This window comes from Nomascus leucogenys, chromosome 6, assembly GCF_006542625.1.
Source record: "Nomascus leucogenys isolate Asia chromosome 6, Asia_NLE_v1, whole genome shotgun sequence".
NCBI lineage: Eukaryota > Metazoa > Chordata > Mammalia > Primates > Hylobatidae > Nomascus > Nomascus leucogenys.
This window is the reverse complement of record NC_044386.1, coordinates 105,740,831-105,760,278: the sequence shown is the minus strand read 5'-3', so window position 1 is coordinate 105,760,278 and position 19,448 is coordinate 105,740,831.

The following is a 19,448-nucleotide window of genomic DNA, read 5'->3' as shown; positions in this document are numbered from 1 at the left end:
AGCAAAACCACCACTATTCATTTTGTTGCTGTAATTTTTCAGTGAAAGAATGTAATTTTTTTTAATGTAGATTCCTATTGTTACCAAACTGAACTGGGGTTGGAACGCTTGCCCAGCATGGTAAGGCCAAACATTCCTACCCAGGTTTTGCATCAGGAGAAAGGTGGGTTTTTATCTGCCAGACACCAAGCAAGGAGAATCGGGTACCTCACTCTGAAGACCTGACCTCTCTGATAGCTTACAAACAAGGGTTGTTAAACGTAGGGGTAAATTTCAGGGAAGCAGAAGTTACAGGCAAAATTGTAAATCAATACATGGAGGTTATCCTTTGGTTTGGCCTATAAAGGCAAAATATCTTGAAGCAAAGGGTAACATGTCATAAGTAGATTCAAAGATTTTCTGATTTGCAATTGGTTAAGGAAAGGAAGCATTGTCTAAAGACTTGGGGTCAACAGAAAAGGATGCTAGCTTTGGCTTATGAGCATGACTCCTTCCAGGCCTCCGAGGAAGAAATTTGCAATAAAAGATGGCAGGCAGGCAGAGTCCAGTCCTCAGCTCCTCCTTATCTGAGGTCTACATGCCAGCAGATCTGTTTGGTGGGGGTCTGGGTTTCTGAAAAACAACTAAGGGACTTATGTTAAGATGTTATCTTTAGTTTCTGTAGGGAATCAGACATCTCACAACTCTAACTTCCTTGACTATTGTTTTAAGCCACTATTACGTTTTTGCTTATCAAGTTGCTCATTTACTTCTATGTGCCTGGAATTCCCCTTGAAGAAACTCAAGATTTTCCTTTATATCCATGGTTCAGGGGCTGGCAGGCCCCTAAGAGGGATCCCTGATCTATCTCACTATGAAAATAATGTTTGAATTATTCTGAGTATTTTCTATCATTTTTTTCATGGACCCTTAAATCCTATAATGAATAGCTAGCACATAGCAGATAAATGCATTTTCTTTCACTCATATGCTGAAAATAATTGCTTATTTTTAAGGGATCTATCTACAACCAGAGAAAATATTTATTAAATAGCAGTCAAATTGAAATGACGACCTCTAAGTAAGCATCTCAGAGGTCTGCGTTGCTTATTGTTAATTACAGAATAAACAGATCTCCCAAAGCAGTGCCCCCAACAGAATGGACCTCCTCTTATCCCTGGCAACTGCTATCCCTCCCCTATCCCTCCCTGCCTCAGGCTGACCCCTTATATTTACATAGTAGCGATAAATATGTTGTCACATGCATCACTTCATCCTGTTCATAGTTGCCCTAAGTGGAAAGTAGGACAGGATTTTTATTTTCACTCTGGAGGGTTTTTCAGAGTTGGTGACTTGCCTGAAGTCACCCTATCAGCAGTTAACTGGAACAAGGATATAGGTCTCCTAACTCCCATTCCAGTGATATTCATTATATTTTGTGGCATGGGAAGGAGTGAGCCATTGACGATAATATTCATCATTTATTTTTGCCCTTTTAAGTAGTATCTGGGGGAAGACAAATACCATGATTTATGGTATGTTTCCTTGGGCAAGCAAGCATGGATTGTTGGAATGCATGATAGCCAATTGACACACACCTACCTATCTGCTTACCAAAATATTAGCCAGACAAAGGGCGTTTATAAATGAGAGTTGGAATAAAATTGGGGAAAGGCAGGTAGGCGATCTCCATGGAGAGGCATCTTCTAGTTTACCCAGTCTAGAAATCATGCCCTGTTCATCTGTGAATATGATATATAGGACTTCAGTTGGATGCCAGTGATAAATGTCAATGATCATAAAGAAAGCTATTACTGGAAGTTTTTCAGTTATAGTCAAAGCTGAAACACGCTGGCTCTCTGGAAAGCCCGGATTCCTCTGAAGATCACCAGGCTGATGGATAGTGCCATGGAGTCCTGATATTTTGAAAACTGGATGTTGAATTGTGTATCTGAAAGGAACATCTGGGCACTGCTCTTTCATAATTTTGTGACTTGTTAGACTGGGAATCTCTTCATTCCAGAGCATTAGTATTACTTGGATGCCATTCCCTAAGATGCATCTACCTGGCCATGTCAAAGGTGGTGAAAATTTACAGGTAGATTCAGGCCTCTGAGTTGATATTGGAGGGGAATGTGATCAGTTGCTGGGATTGTGAGGCTTAGCTATTCCATTTTGTGTATTGTCCAGGTTGAGGAAAGAGTATTAAAAAACTGTTTCCTTGATAATCATGTTGATAGTCTTTTTGTTCAGAGCCACAAAGGGCAGACCTTGAAAAGCTATCTCAACCTTCAATCTTTCCCCATTTAAAAAAGCTAGACCAGGTGTCACTACTATTGCTATTTACATCGGATTCTTTCTTATTAAGAGAATGTTTCAAGACCTGACCTGAGGAGACCGAATAGTGGTAAATGAAAACCAAATAGGAAAGAACATAAATGAATGGTGGACTGAGGAAGAGGACATGGCAGACCATAGAAGAAACTGCAAATAAACAGAGCACTCCAGCCTGTTGACAGAACAAGACTCTGTCTGAGAGAGACAGGGAGTTTGAAAGAAAGAGTTTCAGTATGGAATGATTAAAAAAAAGTTCTGGAGATAATAGTTGCAAAACAATGTGTATGACACTAAATTGTACATTTTAAATGGTTAAATGGTAAATTTAATGTTATGCATATTTTACCACAATAAAAAATAAAGTTAAATTATTAAAATATGAAAAAAATTATAAGTTAACACAGCTTAAATTAACATTCAGCAACCTCACATGTAAAATAAACAGGTAAAATATGAGAGACAACTTTACTACTTTCATTCATTCAAATGAAATGCTTTATTGCCAGAAACATTGTGGTTAGAAGAGGTTGGGATAGAAGAGGCAGAGGGGCACATTCAAAATGATCAAAAGGATATAATTCACTCACATACAGAAAACATCCATGGTACTTAGAGAAAAAGATAGATATGAGTGATAGAGCATCGTTGTTGTTGAGACTCATACATTCTTCCACATTTGTAGAAGCTCTGCAGCACGTGATAGTGCAGTAGAAAGAGCAAACCAGCCCTAGACTCAAATAACTGCTCGTCTGTATTAGCTCACCAGTTTCAGGAAAGGGGCTTTACATCACTGAGCCTCAAGGAAAATGGGTTCATTGTCAGGATTGATTTGGACTCAGATGGGACCTGAAAATCTTTCTGCAGACAGGGCCTCTCTTAGGCCAGGTCCTCCCTGGTCCCTTCCGCCATGAGCTGTGTGTTCTCTGCCTTTGCTTCTCTCTGTGCCTCTGCCCTGGTTGGTCCATTCTGTTCCTCTGCCCTCTCTTTACTCTGCATCATAGATTTTGACAGCCCAGGGGCTCAGCATCTTTACTTGCCTTTGCATATTGTTCTTCATGCCATCAATTGCCTTGTGACTTTTCAAAACCTTTCAATGAGCTAATTAAGTCATTATCTTGATATTCTTAGTTTAAATGGCCCATACAGGGATCTGATTGGCCTAGCTTAGCCTTCCTTTTTTGTTTTATACATTTATTTCTATTTCCTTGGACATTCCTTAAAGTACTTTTTAAGTGCAAGACTCAAACATATATACACACATGCTCACAATATACATACACACATTATATATATATACACACACATACATATATATACGTATATATGTGTATATATACATATACATACGTGTACATATATATGTATACGTATATACACGTGTACATATACGTATACATATATATGTATATACATATATATGTACACGTGCATATATGTATACATATATACGTATATATGTGTGTATATATGTATACATGTGTGTGTATATATGTATACATATATGTGTGTGTATATATGTATACATGTGTGTGTGTATATGTATACATATATGTGTGTATATATGTACACATGTGTGTATATGTATACATGTGTGTGTATATGTGTATACATATATATGTGTGTATATGTGTATACACATATATGTGTATACATATGTGTGTATATATGTATACACATATATGCATACATATATGTGTATATATGTATACATATGTGTATATATGTGTACATATATGTGTATATATGTGTACATAGATATGTATGCATATCTATGTATACATATCTATGTATACATATATGTATATATGTATACATATCTATGTATATATGTATACATATCTATGTATATATGTATACATATCTATGTATATATATGTATATGTATATATGTATATATGTATATCTATGTATATGTATATGTATATACATATCTATGTATATCTATGTATACATAGATATGTATATATGTATATCTATGTATACATAGATATATGTATATATATATATATGTAACTATGAATTTGCTGTCCTTGAAGTAGCTGCTCATCTTTGGTCTAAATATTTAAAGGGAAGGGTGAGGTCATGTAATACACAATATTGCAACCTAGGTTTGTCCTTCCATCAGTGGTTTTGAGAGGAAGAATTGCCTAGAGGTCTGTGTAGGCAAGCAGACACAATGATTGACATTTCTAGTATGCTGGCACATGGTAATTTTTTTTCAATAACTGCTGCTGGTCATGATTATCAATCTTGGATTATATTATTGCTACTTCCTCTATTCATTATAGCCTTCTGCCTAGATCTTAGCCTAAAGTAACTTTTAAAAAAAATTTTATTTATTTATTTCAAAGATGGGGTCTTGCTCTGTCACCCAGGTTGGAGTGCAGTAGCATTATCATAGCTCACTGCAGCCTGGAACTCCTGGGCTCCAGCGATCCTCCTACCTCAGCCTCTCAAGTAGCTAGGACTTATAGGCATTTGCCACCACACCTGGCTATTTTTTAAAAAAATTTTTTGTAAAGATGGGGTCTCCCTTTATTGCCCAGGCTGGTGTCAAACTCCTGGCTTCAAGTGGTCCTCCCACCTCAGCCTCCCAAAGTGCTGGGATTCCAGGAACAAGCCAGCACACCTGGCCTAAAATAACTTTCCTTATTATTTGTAAGTTGAGCTTCTTTGAGGCATAAGGAACAGAGAGACTCAGTTTATCCTAAATAGCTTTTTACAATTATACTAAGCAGGATTCCTAGAGTGGAGATTTTATTTTATTTTATTATTTATTTATTTATTTTTAAGATGGAGTCTCACACTGTGGCCTGAGGTGGAGTGCAATGGCATGATCTTGGCTCACTGCAATCTCTGCCTTCTGGGTTCAAGCGATTCTCCTGCCTCAGCCTCCTGAGTAGCTAGGATTACAGGCACCCACCACCACACCTTGCTAATGTTTTGTATTTTTAGTAGAGATGGGTTTCACTATGTTGGCCAGGCTGGTCTCGAACTCCTGACCACGTGATCCACCCGCCTTGGCCTCCCAAAGTGCTGGGATTACAGGCATGAGCCACTGCACCTGGCCTGAGTGGAGATTTTATTGAGGTCAATGCAATAGTTCTAAAAGTACAACTCCTGCTCTGATGATGCATAGAAATTCTGGTGATTGCCCTGTGGCATCCAATCCTCCAGACTCTGGCTTGAATGACTTGGCAATTTTTTACCTTTATTTCTATTATTAGCACTGCTTTTGTAAAATTATTCTACATGTGTCTCAAATTCAAACTCTTAAACAAAGAAAAATGTAATTTGCTTGTAAAGTCTCCCTCCAGTCTATGGCATTCCTATTAGAGCTTTCACACCAAGTCACTTCATAGATCTAAGGAATCCCTATAAATTGACTTGTTTCTTTTGGGTTGGGGGTCAAATCCATCGTGTTCAAGGTCATGATATCATTGAACACAAATAAAATGACCTATTTGTATGGAGTCTCTTAAAAGGAGGTTGTTTACCTGGCAGGTATACTAAGCTATTCAAAACTCATTGTGACTGGCTAGCACCTTGCCCAGCCTGAATGTTTCAAAGTCTCAATAAGTTTCTAGGACCAGAACAAATGGCATTCATTTTGTTCAGAAAAGATTTATGTAGTGAGGATAATGTAAGACAAAGTAAAGTCATGGAGATGGAAGTTGGCAATGCTCCACAATAACTTCTTTTCATCTGCAGTGGATAGAAAGGAGATGATAGACAGAGGCTTACAGACCTAAAGAGAAGAAAATGACAGGGGCAAAAGGAATAGGGGAGAAACATGAAAGGAATGTGGAGGCAAAAGGTAATGGAAGGAAAGGAGAGGAGATGAAGCAGATATTGATGTTTTCCTTCTCCTATAGGTTAGTGTTCTCCTACTTTCCCTGGTCCAGACTCTCCTTTTTGTGCCTATAATCCCAGCACTCTGGGAGGCCGAGGCGGGTGGATCACAAGGTCAGGAGATCGAGACCATCCTAGCTAACATGGTGAAACCCCGTCTCTACTAAAAATACAAAAAATTAGCCAGGCACGGTGGTGGGTGCCTGTAGTCCCAGCTACTCGGGAGGCTGAGAGAGAAGAATGGTTTGAACCTGGGAGGCGAAGGTTGCAGTGAGCCAAGATGGCACCACTGAACTCCAGCCTGGGTGACAGAGCAACACTCTGTCTCAAAAAAATAATAAATAAATAAATAAGTAAATAAATAAATAAATAAATAAAAAAGAAAAGAAAAAGAAAAAAGAAAAAAAGAAAGAAGAAAAACTCCCATCAATGGGAGGAAGCCTGTCAGCACCTATTTGGTGGACAGCTACTTTGCTTACATAAGAACAAGGCTTGAGACAGTAATATGAGCATCTGTGCAATGCATAGAAGCTCTCTACATTCTCTGATACAAGGGAGAGCACTGACGTAGGAACAGAAGAAAAATACTTAGGACTGGTGTTATTAATAGGAAAAGCTTCCTGATTATCACTATCATAATATATTTTCTTGAAGGAACCTAATGCTTCTTCTATGCCCTATAATTACACACCATGTCTGTTAGGACAGCGGTTCTCAAAGAGTGTTCCTTGGACCAGCAGTATCAGCATGATTTATGAACTTCTAAGAGATGCAAATTATTAGACTCTACCATATACCTCCCCAATCAATTGCCAAGAGTGGGGCTTAGCTCTCTGTTTTAACAAGCCACCCAGGTCAGGTTATTATTATTATTATTATTATTATTAGAGACACAGCCTCACTCTGTCACCCAGGCTGGAGTGCAGTGGTGCGATCTCGGCTCACTGCAACCTCCATCTCCCGGGTTCAAGCGATTCTCCTTTCTCAGCCTCCCGATTAGCTGGGACTACAGGTGCGAACCACCATGCCCAGCTAAGTTTATTTTTATTTTTTAATTTTTTAATTTAATTTAATTTTTTGTATTTTTAGTAGAGACGGGGTTTCACCGTGTTAGCCAGGATGGTCTCGATCTCTTGATTTTGTGATCCACCCTCCTCGGCCTCCCAAAGTGCTGGGATTACAGGTGTGAGCCACCATGCCCGATCACTTAACTTTTATGTGGCCAAAGTTTGAGAGACACAGAGTAGCAAAATGTAATGATTCTCATCATGCACATGGAAACTATCTGCTGACAAAAAGTGATGTCCAAGTTATCAAGGGAACCTCTGAACAATCTTGTTGTGGTACCTTCCCCACCACAGTTCCCTCTCTGCTTCCCACTTCTGAAAGATTATAGGTTTCAGAGCTGTCATGTCTTTCTCTCCCAAATAGAGAATAAGCTGAGAACCTGGACAAACAATATGCCTGCTGAGCACCCTCCACATTCATTATACTTTCCAGGTCATGATTAACAGAGGAATTGACATAGAGCTTTTCAATAGCTAATATTACAACTAACACGGCTGTACTTCAAAGTAATTTGCTGGCTATAAACCAAATCAATGAGGTCTGGGCATCCTTGCAATAAAATTGAGCCTTGAAGCATTCTGCTAAGATTACACACCTTTCTACCCTAAATGGGATTAAAAATTCTCTATGTCCTTGCCAATGAGACCATTCATTGTGCCATTAGGATAGCAATGTCCTTTCAGGCAGAACTGTGTGTGGCACTTACCAGCCAATCCGTCGTGATACAAATATTTGTGTGTATGAGCATGTGTATGCATCCCTGTGTGTGTGCACATGTATGTGTGCATGCATACATGTGCTTCTGTGAATATGCATGAATAGACGTTTTATCTAGGCTTTCCATTTTAAGATTCCTTCATAACTTAAAACTTGTGGGCAAATGAAGTAAAATAATTGACACGTATTTATGGAGGCTGCTTTTGTATGTATATATGCTATGAATATTTTATTTTGATGTATTATCTAGAGTAATGGCTCCAGGAAGGTGTAATGATATCATGGCCTCATGGGAAAAGTAGAGGATTGTCGTCCAAATCACATGGCTTTAAATCTTGATTCTGTCACTTATTAGCTGTATGACATAGGGTGGGTTTTTAAACTTCGTTAAGCCTCAATTAGGTAGTTCATATAATGAGGAAAATAATATTTAACATGAAGTTTTATAGGGAGCATTTTGTCAGATAATATCCATAAACAAACTGAAATTGGAAGATGCTAAATGATGAATGATATAAAAAAGACATAACCTTGCTTTCAGGGAATAAATAGTGTACTTGCAGAGATATGACAGTCACATGTGAAGTATTGAACCACAACAAAAGAGATAAACAGCCAAATAGCCAAGCATGAAAGGATATGGTTAATTGCATAATAAATGCTTTAAGGGTTCATGGATGGAAGCAGAGAGAGAGTAGGAGTTAAAAAGATACTCAGATCAGGGGTAAGCTGAGATTTGAATTGGTCCTTGAAGGGAGGGAGGAACAGCAGGAAAAGGTGAGGAGGTGATAACAGGCAGGATAAACTTAGGAGATGGGGAATAGGCCACTCTGGCTGCAAAGCTGGTCCTGGGCCCTGTGTATTGAAGACAAGCCTGGCAAGGCAGGCAGAGGTGAGCTAAATTGTAGAGGCTTTTGAATGTCAAGCTAATGCATCATATGGACAACTGAAGGAGACTGTCTTTTCAATTCACTTTAATCTGCCCTAAGCCCACATGATTCCACAGATCTGTTTACCCCTTCTGCCTATTTATCATGTGTTCAAAGTTATCTGGTGTAAGAGAGAGAGACAAGGGATGAGATCGCAGATAGACACATCACCACATTAGTGATATCCAGCTTCAGCGATTGCATCCCTGCCACCACCATCCCTTGGGCCGGATACCTGGACTCCTTCTTGCTGCAGTGCCCTGGGTGAGATCATTGTGCATTTTTTGTCTCCTTATTTTTCACACGCTCTCACAGTCAGATTGAACGTCTCCTCCTGGTCATCATGGCCTTCTATCACAGCTGTGATAATAAGCTGATTCATATTTCTCCTAGTTTCCTAAACCAGTCCTGTTATCTAAACCGTTGCTTCAGAACTTGAGCTTGCACTTGTAATTCTTCTCATTGGTAACTGCTCCCTAGAAATCGCTTCATTGCCTCTTTTCCACCTGGATTGTTTCATTATGAATCTTTTTGTTATGTATAATGAATGAAAAATAGTATTATGTTTATTTCTTGATCATACTTGATATTCTGTGTCATTTAGTGGTATAATTTATAGCATTTAAATTATAGCTATAATTATGAAATGTCAGTTTTCTGCCTTCTGTTTAGTTTTTTAAAATATTTCTGGGCCGGGTGTGGTGGCTCACCCCTGTAATTCCAACGCTTTGGGAGGCCAAGGCAGGTGGATCACCTGAGGTCAGGGGTTCAAGACCAGCCTGGCCAACAGGGTGAAACCCTGTCTCTACTAAAAATACACAAAATTAGCTGGGCATGGTGGCACATGCCTGTAATCCCAACTACTCGGGAGGCTGAGACAGGAGAATTGCTTGAACCCAGGAGGCGGAGTTTGCAGTGAGCCAAGATCGTGCCATTGCACTCCAGCCTGGGTGACAGAGCGAGACTTCGTCTCAGAAAAATAATAATAATAACATGTTTCTAGATTTTGTTTTTTTGTTATGCCTTTTGCTGTATGCAACAATGTAATTTTATTGGTAAAGTTGCTCCGTTAATACTATTACTAATAATATTAAGGCACTGCAAAATACTATTTTTGAAATCAACTTTGTTTCATGTTTATTAGCCTTTTTTCTTCTAATTTATGATTATAAACTAGTTATATCTTTAAGGATATATCTTCATCCTCCTACATAAGCCAAAATAATGCAACCCAACCAGTGAAAGACTGAAATATTATGACGAAGTCCGTACAGAGTAACCATTGGTTTGTTAGGTCCCTTTTTTATATAGACCTGAGCAGCTGCACAGCACAGACTTCAACTCAAGTAGGAAGCAGAGTCCCAGGGACATGGAGGTGGGATATCTGTTTCATGAAGGCCTCACTTTATACCTTGAACATCTCAAATATCATTACTAGATCAACTGCTCCTGAAGGATATATGGGAGAGGGGACATTCTGGGGAAATGTGTGCTCTTTATGACTAAGTAAGACTCTGAGTACAAGATGGTGAAATGAGAAGAGGTGGACATGCCACAGGTGCCTTGACATTACAGCCCTGGCCACAGACAGTCTGATCCATGTATGCTGTGCTGCCTTCTACTGCATCCTATTCCTGTCCCACTAGACAACTCCAAACCTCATCGAGAGGGAGCAGGGACTCCTCTTAGGGGCCTCCCCCTCATTCTCCCTCCTCAAGCATGGAAATAAAAGAAAATATTGAGTTCCTTCAAGGGAAATTCCAGGCACCTAGCTAGCCTTGAGAAGCAAATGAGCAACTTGATAAGCGAAAAGGTAATAGTAGCTTAAAACAATAACCAAGGAAGTTACAGTCATGAGATGTTTGGTTCCCTATAGAAACTAAAAATTACATCTTAACATATGTCCCTGAGTTGTTTTTTCAGAAACCTGGACCCCCATCAAATGGATACATTGGCAGGTAGACCTCAGACAAGAGGAAACTGAGAACTGAACTCTGACGGCCATTTCCTGTTTTTTTTTTTTTTTTTTTTTTTTTTTTTTTTTTTTTTTGAGACGGAGTCTCGCTCTGTTGCCCAGGCTGGAGTGCAGTGGCGCGATCTCGGCTCACTGCAAGCTCCGCCTCCCGGGTTCACGCCATTCTCCTGCCTCAGCCTCTCCGAGTAGCTGGGACTACAGGCGCCCACCACCACGCCCGGCTAATTTTTTGTATTTTTAGTAGAGACGGGGTTTCACCATGGTCTCGATCTCCTGACCTCATGATCCGCCCGCCTCGGCCTCCCAAAGTGCTGGGATTACAAGCGTGAGCCACCGCGCCCAGCCCATTTCCTGTTTTAAATTTCTTCTTGAGGAGCCTGGAGGAAGTACCATCCACAGGCTGGAACTGACCATTCCTTTCTGTTGACCCCCAAATCATTAGACAAAGCTTTGTCTCCTTAACCAATCACAAATGAGAAAAATCTTTGAATCCACTTACGACCTGCTTCGAAATGTCCCAACTTTTTTGGTCAAACCAACGTATAACCACCATATATTGATTGATGACTTTGCCTATAACCTCTGCCTCCCTTCCTTTAAAGACTACAGGCCGCTGGGGAGGTCAGGTCTAAGTGTGAGCTCCCCAGTTCTCCTTGCTTGGCACTCTGAAAATGAATGCCCTCCTTTCTCCAATTGCAAAACCTCAAAGTGGATGTTTTGCCTTAATGCACAGGTGGGCAGCTCCCTAGTTTGTTTTGGTAATATCATGTTCACATCTCAGCTCAGGCAAAATGAAGGAAAAAAACTATGTCTGAGAGAGTACATTTTTAGATAGAGCCAAGAAATCTGGCATAAACCTGGAGCTGTACTTGTCCAGTTCAAATCACAACTCAATCCCAGGCTAGCTGTGTATATTACATCAATACTTTGGCCTCACATGTAAAATCAGAATACTGGAATGAATATACCTATATTATAGGATTGTCATGAAGATTCATGTTATTAATGTATATAAAATGCTTAAAATGTTCCTAGCATTTGGAGAGAGCATTACATAACCCTTGATAATATTACGGTTTGTGGTAAGCAAAATTATAAAAATAAACCCAATGAAATCTGCCCTATGTCTTCCCCTTCCCCACTTTTGATCATGGATAGAGGCCCTGACTATGATGAGATTTCACTCCTGAGATTATACTAGGTTTTAAGGCAAAGAGTAGATGATCAGGGTGAGTCTAACCTAATCACATTAGCCTATTAAAAGAAGAGGGTTTTTCTGGCTAGTAGAAGTAAAAGAGATTCAAAGCATTGGGGAGGGGTGGTGGTTAAACCCACTTTGTTGGCTTTGAGATGTCACAAGCCAAGGAATGGAGGCGGCCTGCAGGAGCTGAGAACAGCCCCTCTGACGCTGGCTAGGAAATGGGGAGCTCAGTGCCTACTACCACAAGGAACTGAATTAAGACAACAGTTTGAGCTTGGAAGCAGATTCTTTCCCTGAGCTTCCAGATAGGAGTCCAGGCTGACTGACGCTTGGGTTTCAGTTTCGAGGCCTCTTGAACAGAGAACCCATGGAGGTTCCCTGTGCTTCTGACTTACTCACCCTAAGACAGTAAATGGATGTTGTTTGACAGCACTAAATTGGTGGTAATTTGTTTTCCAGCAATGTAAAACTGAGGCACAGGTACACATATCCCTCCCCCATGAGCCTGCCCTTTACTCCTGAGGCCCATGGCAGAGTGGGCCAGGCAGCCCCTGCCTACGCCTTCTCCCTTGTCCCATTTCAGCCCCACTGGGACTCCAGACACTGTGGGTGCTTTATAGGCTGGACATATCCTTCCACACCATCTTTCTCATATCATCTGGCACAAGGTATTACAACACCAATTATAAAACATCGTGAGAGAGCTTGCCACAGTCACTTCTATTTATAATCTTCCTCTTACCACAAAAACTACTCTCTACAACAGGCACCAAATTAGTGTCCTTGAAGGCTCTGGTTTTTTCTTCATTCATATAAGAGTTTTTCCTTAGGTAGTACGGTGTGTGTGTGTGTGTGTGTGTGTGTGTGTCTGTGTGTGTGTGTGGCAAGAGGGAGTGGGCAGCTAAGCAGCTAGTCATTGGTGAGCCCTAGAGATTTCAGTGTTAATTCATTCTCCCTTGCTGGGCTCTGTTTTCCCTTACCTTAATTAATGTCATGTGTTTCTGGTCTTTTCATCTTGTAGCCACTTCAGATGAGAAAAAAGCAAGACAAAACAAAACAAAAAACAACAACAAAAAAACTATTCAGAAAAAGAGAAGCATGGCTCAGGTAAGGCTGTCTTTCGGGAATATCATTGACTTATGTCAAACTACAGGAAAATCTATTTCAACAGAGACAGGAAATGGTAGAGGACCAAGGTCTGTTTCTCCTGTTGCTCTTTGCTGAGTGGCCTTGTTGAAGTGGCCACTCACTTATAGCATTAATTTTTAGGTTGAAGTCAAGTGAAGTTGAGGAGCAGTAACAGTTTAGGATTTAAAGAGTATAGATCCTTTCCTAACAAAGTAAACTGAGTATCACTTGAAACTAGCTGATGTTGATGTGGTGCATTATAGATCTCTGAGCCTAAGTCTGCAAGGTATCCCTAGCATTACTATGCCACAGCCTTCAAAGTAGTACTCTGAAAAAAATAGAGTCACCAGGGGAACGCGTGACATTGTTCAGAACAGGCACGGGCATGACAGACAGAGACCCAGGAAGAATCATTTCCTGAACCAGAGCAGACACCTTAAGGGAAATCCCAATCCAGACCTGATCCCAATCCAGACCTGATTTTGTTGGGGACATATTTCTCTATGACGTTTATTTAACCTGTGTTTGAAATTCATGTTGTTCATCTTTAAAAATGTTTCTCTGAGCATTTGCTAGGGGAAGCTTATAGTGCGCTTCACTTATTCCCCGTACACACCATCAACTACCACCATCAGCGCATTGTAAGATTTCTTTAAAAGGTCACACAGCATTTTTGTCTGGAAACATGGAAAAGAAAGCTGAGCAAAATTTAGATTAATAGGTACATGGGGGAGAAAACAGGTCTTGACTAAGTCTGAAAATAAGACTCTGAAAATTACAGATCCATTTCCTTTTTTTTTTTTAAATTTTTTGAGACTGGGTCTCCCTCTGTGGCCCAGGCTGGAGTGCAGTGGTGTGATACAGATCCATTTCTAATTGAATTTGAAGAAGAAAGTATGAAGGCAAGTTTGCATCAAGGGAAAAATGAAGGGAGGCGATATCCACTGCCACTGGGAACATTTCCTTTTCGGAGGTGTCACACCATGGGGAGAATGGGAAGAGGGTGCAAGCTCAGTTCAAACCCAAATGCAGCCTCTCCACTAACCACTCACTTTGCACAAGCTGCTAACTATCTCCCAGACTTTGTTTTTTGTCTGTAAAATGGGTATCATAATAGTTATTTACCTCAGAGGGGTTTTGTGAATAGTAAACATTCAGCCCAAGGACTGGTTCATGTTTATGGTAAGTTGATTATTATCATTACCATCGTATTCATGAAGTGCCCAAATAAATGGAATCTATAATTTCCTAGAAAGGAATTTGGCAAATTTCCTGCTTCTGCTGAATTCTCTTTGGTGGCTTCTCCCCATTTTATCCATTCATTTTATCCAAAATGAACAATTGAACCTTTCATCTACGCAAAATATAATGAGAACTCAGCTACTTGGGAGTAATGGACTTTTACTAGAGATTTGAGGGACTAGGGATGGAGTGAAATGAGATCCCACAGGAACAGAAAACAACTTAAAATTCAATCCTAGACATCGCTTTTTTATGAGTCAGGACTTCTCCGAGGCCCTCTTTGTTCCCCTGCCTTGAGCCACGCTGGGAAGTCCTCTCCTTCTCTCTCCTTCTCTCTCCTTCTCTCCCAGTGCACACCCCTGGCCCCACTCCCCGAATCTTTGGTACCATCTAATGCACAGCAGAGTAGCTTTTCATCCCTCACCCCAACATTTGCGTATCCCCAAATTCAAGAAACCGCCTCACTAAAGGAAGGCTCCATCTGCTTTGAATCTCTACCCTTCACAATGACAAGGCCTGGAACAAGGCTGTAGAGGTGATCTGCGTGTGTTTACTTGCCCTGTGGCTGCTGCTAGGTCACTGCTCTCTGTCTCCTTGCATGTTGCATGTCACTGTACAGTGGCCGGAACATTCAATGTGCTCGGTAATAATGAGCTCCCTTCCCCTAACCCTCTTGCACACATCCTCCCCTAAATGACCAGATTTGAAAGTCATTTTGATTGAAATCCTGAGTGTGTGCAAAGAGGCCAAGAGGAAGCTGGGCCCCAAATGCTGAGAGACAAGTTCGATGAGGGCAGCTGGCCCAGACCCAGGCAGAGGCCAGGGACAGGAGAGGGACTGTGAAAGAACTCTCTCTGAACAACCAACAAAGAGTCAGTGAGGAGTGGGCGGACCAACTGCACAGCGGGGAGGAAACGGGCCTGAGAGAGCAGCCACGCCTCTGCCCCATCTTCTGCATCTTCTCCCGGGGTGGCATCAAACTCCCCCTTCCAAGAGCACTTTAAACACCAGTGCAGCACCTAGCAGGCCAAACCATGTGGATGAAAACAAATTAGATTCTTCCCTGCCCCACCCCAGCCCCAAGTTTGCTGACTCAATTCATTCCCCCTCCTTTAGGTCTTCCTGTTTATGTTGTCACTTTGTTTTATTATTTATTTTTAGCCCTGATTTCGGAAGCTTTTATTCTGCCGGGCATTGGCAGGGTATCAACGGCACTGCTCTGCTCTCTGCTCTGAAAAGATCATTGTGCAGGCCTGGCCTCGGTCCCTGCAGAGACAGAACGCTAGTGTAAGCCACCTCACGCTGCCTCTTCACCCGCCTGGCCAGCCCTGGGCCTGCTGGTGCTCTCTGCAGGCCCCGCCAGCACAGCATTCATGTTCATGAATATTAGAAATAGAAGTGAGGTTAGATTTCATGTGGTCCAGCCCTTCACCCTCCAGTGGAGAGACTGAGACCCAGAGGAAAGGGTCAGCCCAAAGCCATATATTGAAGTAACAGAGCCAGAGCCTAAACCTTAGACTCTCAACTTCCCTTAAAAAGTTCTATTCCATATGCTAGGGAATCACTTAAAGTACAAAACCATCATTTCCTAAATTTTACAATAGGTGAAGACCAGAGTGCCTGATCCATTTTTATTATTTACATATTTTTTCTGGACTCTGAATATACTTACATTGACACACACACACATACACACACACACACACACACACACAGTCCAGAACATCAACAGGAGCTCCTCTCATCATTCCCACAGGTTCTTCTCTTTGTTATTTTTTCTTCTTTAAAAAATTAAAAAAAAAAAAAATGCCGTGAGCCGGTAGCAGCAAGCTGGTGCGGCTTGCCTCCTTGGACAGGCTGCAGTAGCAATGAAGCAAGGGACATGCTTCAGTTCCCAGGACAATGGTCTCTTTGACTGGGAATATACCAAACCAGAATTACAAGTGTGCAAGAATAAACAAGGCTGGAGTCAATCTAAAGTTGTTTTACACTCTGTTTTATTAAAGTCAATGCATTTCCGTTCCTATGTGCCCAGCTTAGGCTTGCTTAATTATAGACACCCGAGATGAATGCTAATGTAGAGAGGATAGTCCGTGATTGGAAAACAAGGCCCTTTTCTGACCTCTACAGGCCATTTGGAGGAAGCAAGAAACTGCTTCTGGAAAATTACCGACCAGGAGGCACCGCAAACGGGGCTGAGGGAGGTTTCTCCTGGACGCCTCCTTGAAGCTCTGAGTTGGCTGGACTCGTGTGTGTCCTGCTTTCCTGCAGCTCTGCTCTCCATGTGTAAGAGGTTACTGAGGCAACGGGTAGGAGGTCATTCTCAGGAGACCTTTGTAATGGAAATTAAGATCTCAACCATTCAACACATATTTACGGAAGTCCCACCACATCCTAGGCACGATGCTAGGCCCTCAGGATGTAGCAGTGAACAAAATTGTCTTTGTTCTCCAAGATATTACAGTCTCAGTGCAGTGCGGTGGTGGGGGGGGGTGGTGAAGAGGGGACAGCAAAGTCCACAGGCAATGCCATGCAACAAAAGCTGTGACTGAGTTTCTCCAAGACGACTGTAGGAACTCAGAATCAGATCATGGGAGACTTCTCGGAGGAGACTACATTTAAGCACATAATGGATAGAATTAGGCACATGGATGGAAGCAGAGGGAACAGAAGAGTAAGGTGCTTTCTGAGAATTGAAAGTAAGTTTTTATGACTTTAACAGGGGCTGGTGTCAAGAGAAAAGACCAGAAAATTACATAGTGGCTGGATCTGAAAGGGCTCAAGCGCTAGGTCCTGTTTGCATTTTATCCTTAAGACCATGGGAGGTCACTGACAAATTATAAGCAGCGAAAGTAGAAGCCGGTTTCCCTTCTCAATACCATCAGGCTGCATAGGAATGAAAGGGTTGGAAAGGAGGCACAACCAAAGGTGAGAAGAGTAATAAGAAAACTTGAAATCCAGGTGAGAACAGTGTTATCGAGTCTGATTCTTAGCTTTGGACTCCAACCAAAACTAAGACTCACACTCGACAACACTGCAGATTCATCCATTTAGTGAAGCTCTGAGTGCCTGCCTCGGCCAGACAGTGCATCTGGCACACAAAGAAATCAAACAACGCCAGTTTACTATCGGCATAATCAAGTTTAGGAATTTGGAGGTAGAGATTTTGTTGGGAGGAGATTTTGACTTTGAACCTGTTGAGTTTGAAGAGAAGCAGGAAGTTATGCAGAAAAGTCCAGCAGGAGTTACTTATATTTGAGTCAAGGATCTACAAGAACAACACACTTTCCTAGAGATGGAGAGTTGCTACATAACCTCTCAGAAGGCCCTTAGGGGTCTTTGAAGAAAGATGCTTTTCCTTGGAGAGCAAGTTTAAGAGTCCGGTTGCCTGAGTTAAGGTTGTGATCTGGTACTTAACTACCTGTATCATCTTAGGCTAGCCCTTAAATTCTTAATGCCCTCACTTATAAAGTGAGCGTAACAACAGAGTTTAGCTCATTGGGCTGAAGTTTTAGGCTTAAACATGATGACACCTGCGACAGTCTTAGACTATTATAGATACTAAGTGTTGCTAATTACCACGTTAGCTGTAACTGTGTTATGGTTCATATTCACCCCCTCTGGGGAAGTGGAGGGAGCATGAGTTCGAAGTCAGATTTGCCTGGGAACAGATTCCAGCTCTATCATTTACTAAACGTGTCTCTTTAAGTATGGGTGCACTTTATTTTTAAAATGGCAATCATAATGTCCATTTATCCCACAGAGCTGGTACTGAGAGTGAAATGAGTCACTATGTGATTGTCTGAGCAGAGCAGAAACATAGGCAGATTTTTCCTCCTCTAATACCTCCCAAAATAACTTCCTTTTCAGAATGAAGTCTGGGTGGGGTCTGGTTGATAGTCTTCTACCCCAGGACATTCATTCATTTAACCCCCATACCCTGGATGCTTGGATGGCAGACCTGTCGGCCTCTCTGCTTCTTCTCCCATCCCACAGCCAGTAGAGACAATGGAACTCAATGCCATGTCTTGCCCCGCCCTTCAAGACCAGGGCCACACTCAGACACTTTAACTGAATAGCTCCAAATAATTGTGCTTAAGTGTTACTTATTTTGCCAGGAGCTGGTCATAATATTTGTTTGATACCAAGAAATCATTTTAACCCTGTAACAGCCTAGAGACTATAAAAGATCATTGAAATCCCCCCATGTAGAATCATCTTTGCTTCCACTTTTTTATTTATTTTTAGACAGAGTACAGGGTCTCACTCTGTCACCTAGGCAGGAGTGCAGTGGTGTGATCACGACTCACCGTAGCCTCAACCTTCCAGGCTCAGGTGATCCTCCCGCCTCAGCCTCCCTAGTAGCTGGGACTACAGCCATGCACCATCATGCCTGGCTATTTTTTTTCTTTATTTTTTGTAGATTCAGGATCTAACTATGTTGCCCAGGCTGGTCTCAAACTCCTGAGCTCAAGGGATCCTCCCAGCTTGGCCTCCCAAAGTTCTGGGATTACAGTTGTGAGCCACCACGCCTTGCCTGCTTCAGCCTTGTAAACAGTGCTCTCCTCTGTTAAGCTACTTGTCATAAGACCTAAATGTGGCTCATTCAGTAATTCTCTCATAGTCTGTGTTCTCTACCAATGATACTGAACCCACTTTACTTTGCATTGGAACTGGCCCAGAATATATACACACTTCAAGTCCAGTTTATGTCACATGCTGATGAGAGTTGAGTCCCGTCTTCTACCCAAAAGGCCTTCATCTCGACTTCTGTGTGACAGTAGAGCCTAAAATCATCAACTAGCTGCCCCTCACCTGTATGAACACGTGTCATATGTTTGAGGATCAACCTTCCCTCACTCATTGTTATGCTTAAAGCCCCGTGCTGTGTGTGTGTGTGTGTGTGTGTGTGTGTGTGGTGGGGAACTCAAGCTCAGTTTCAGCTCCATTATGTTGAATTATATACGTGTAATAGATGATTTTAAGTTATATGCAATTGTATCTTTTTATTATTAGGCAC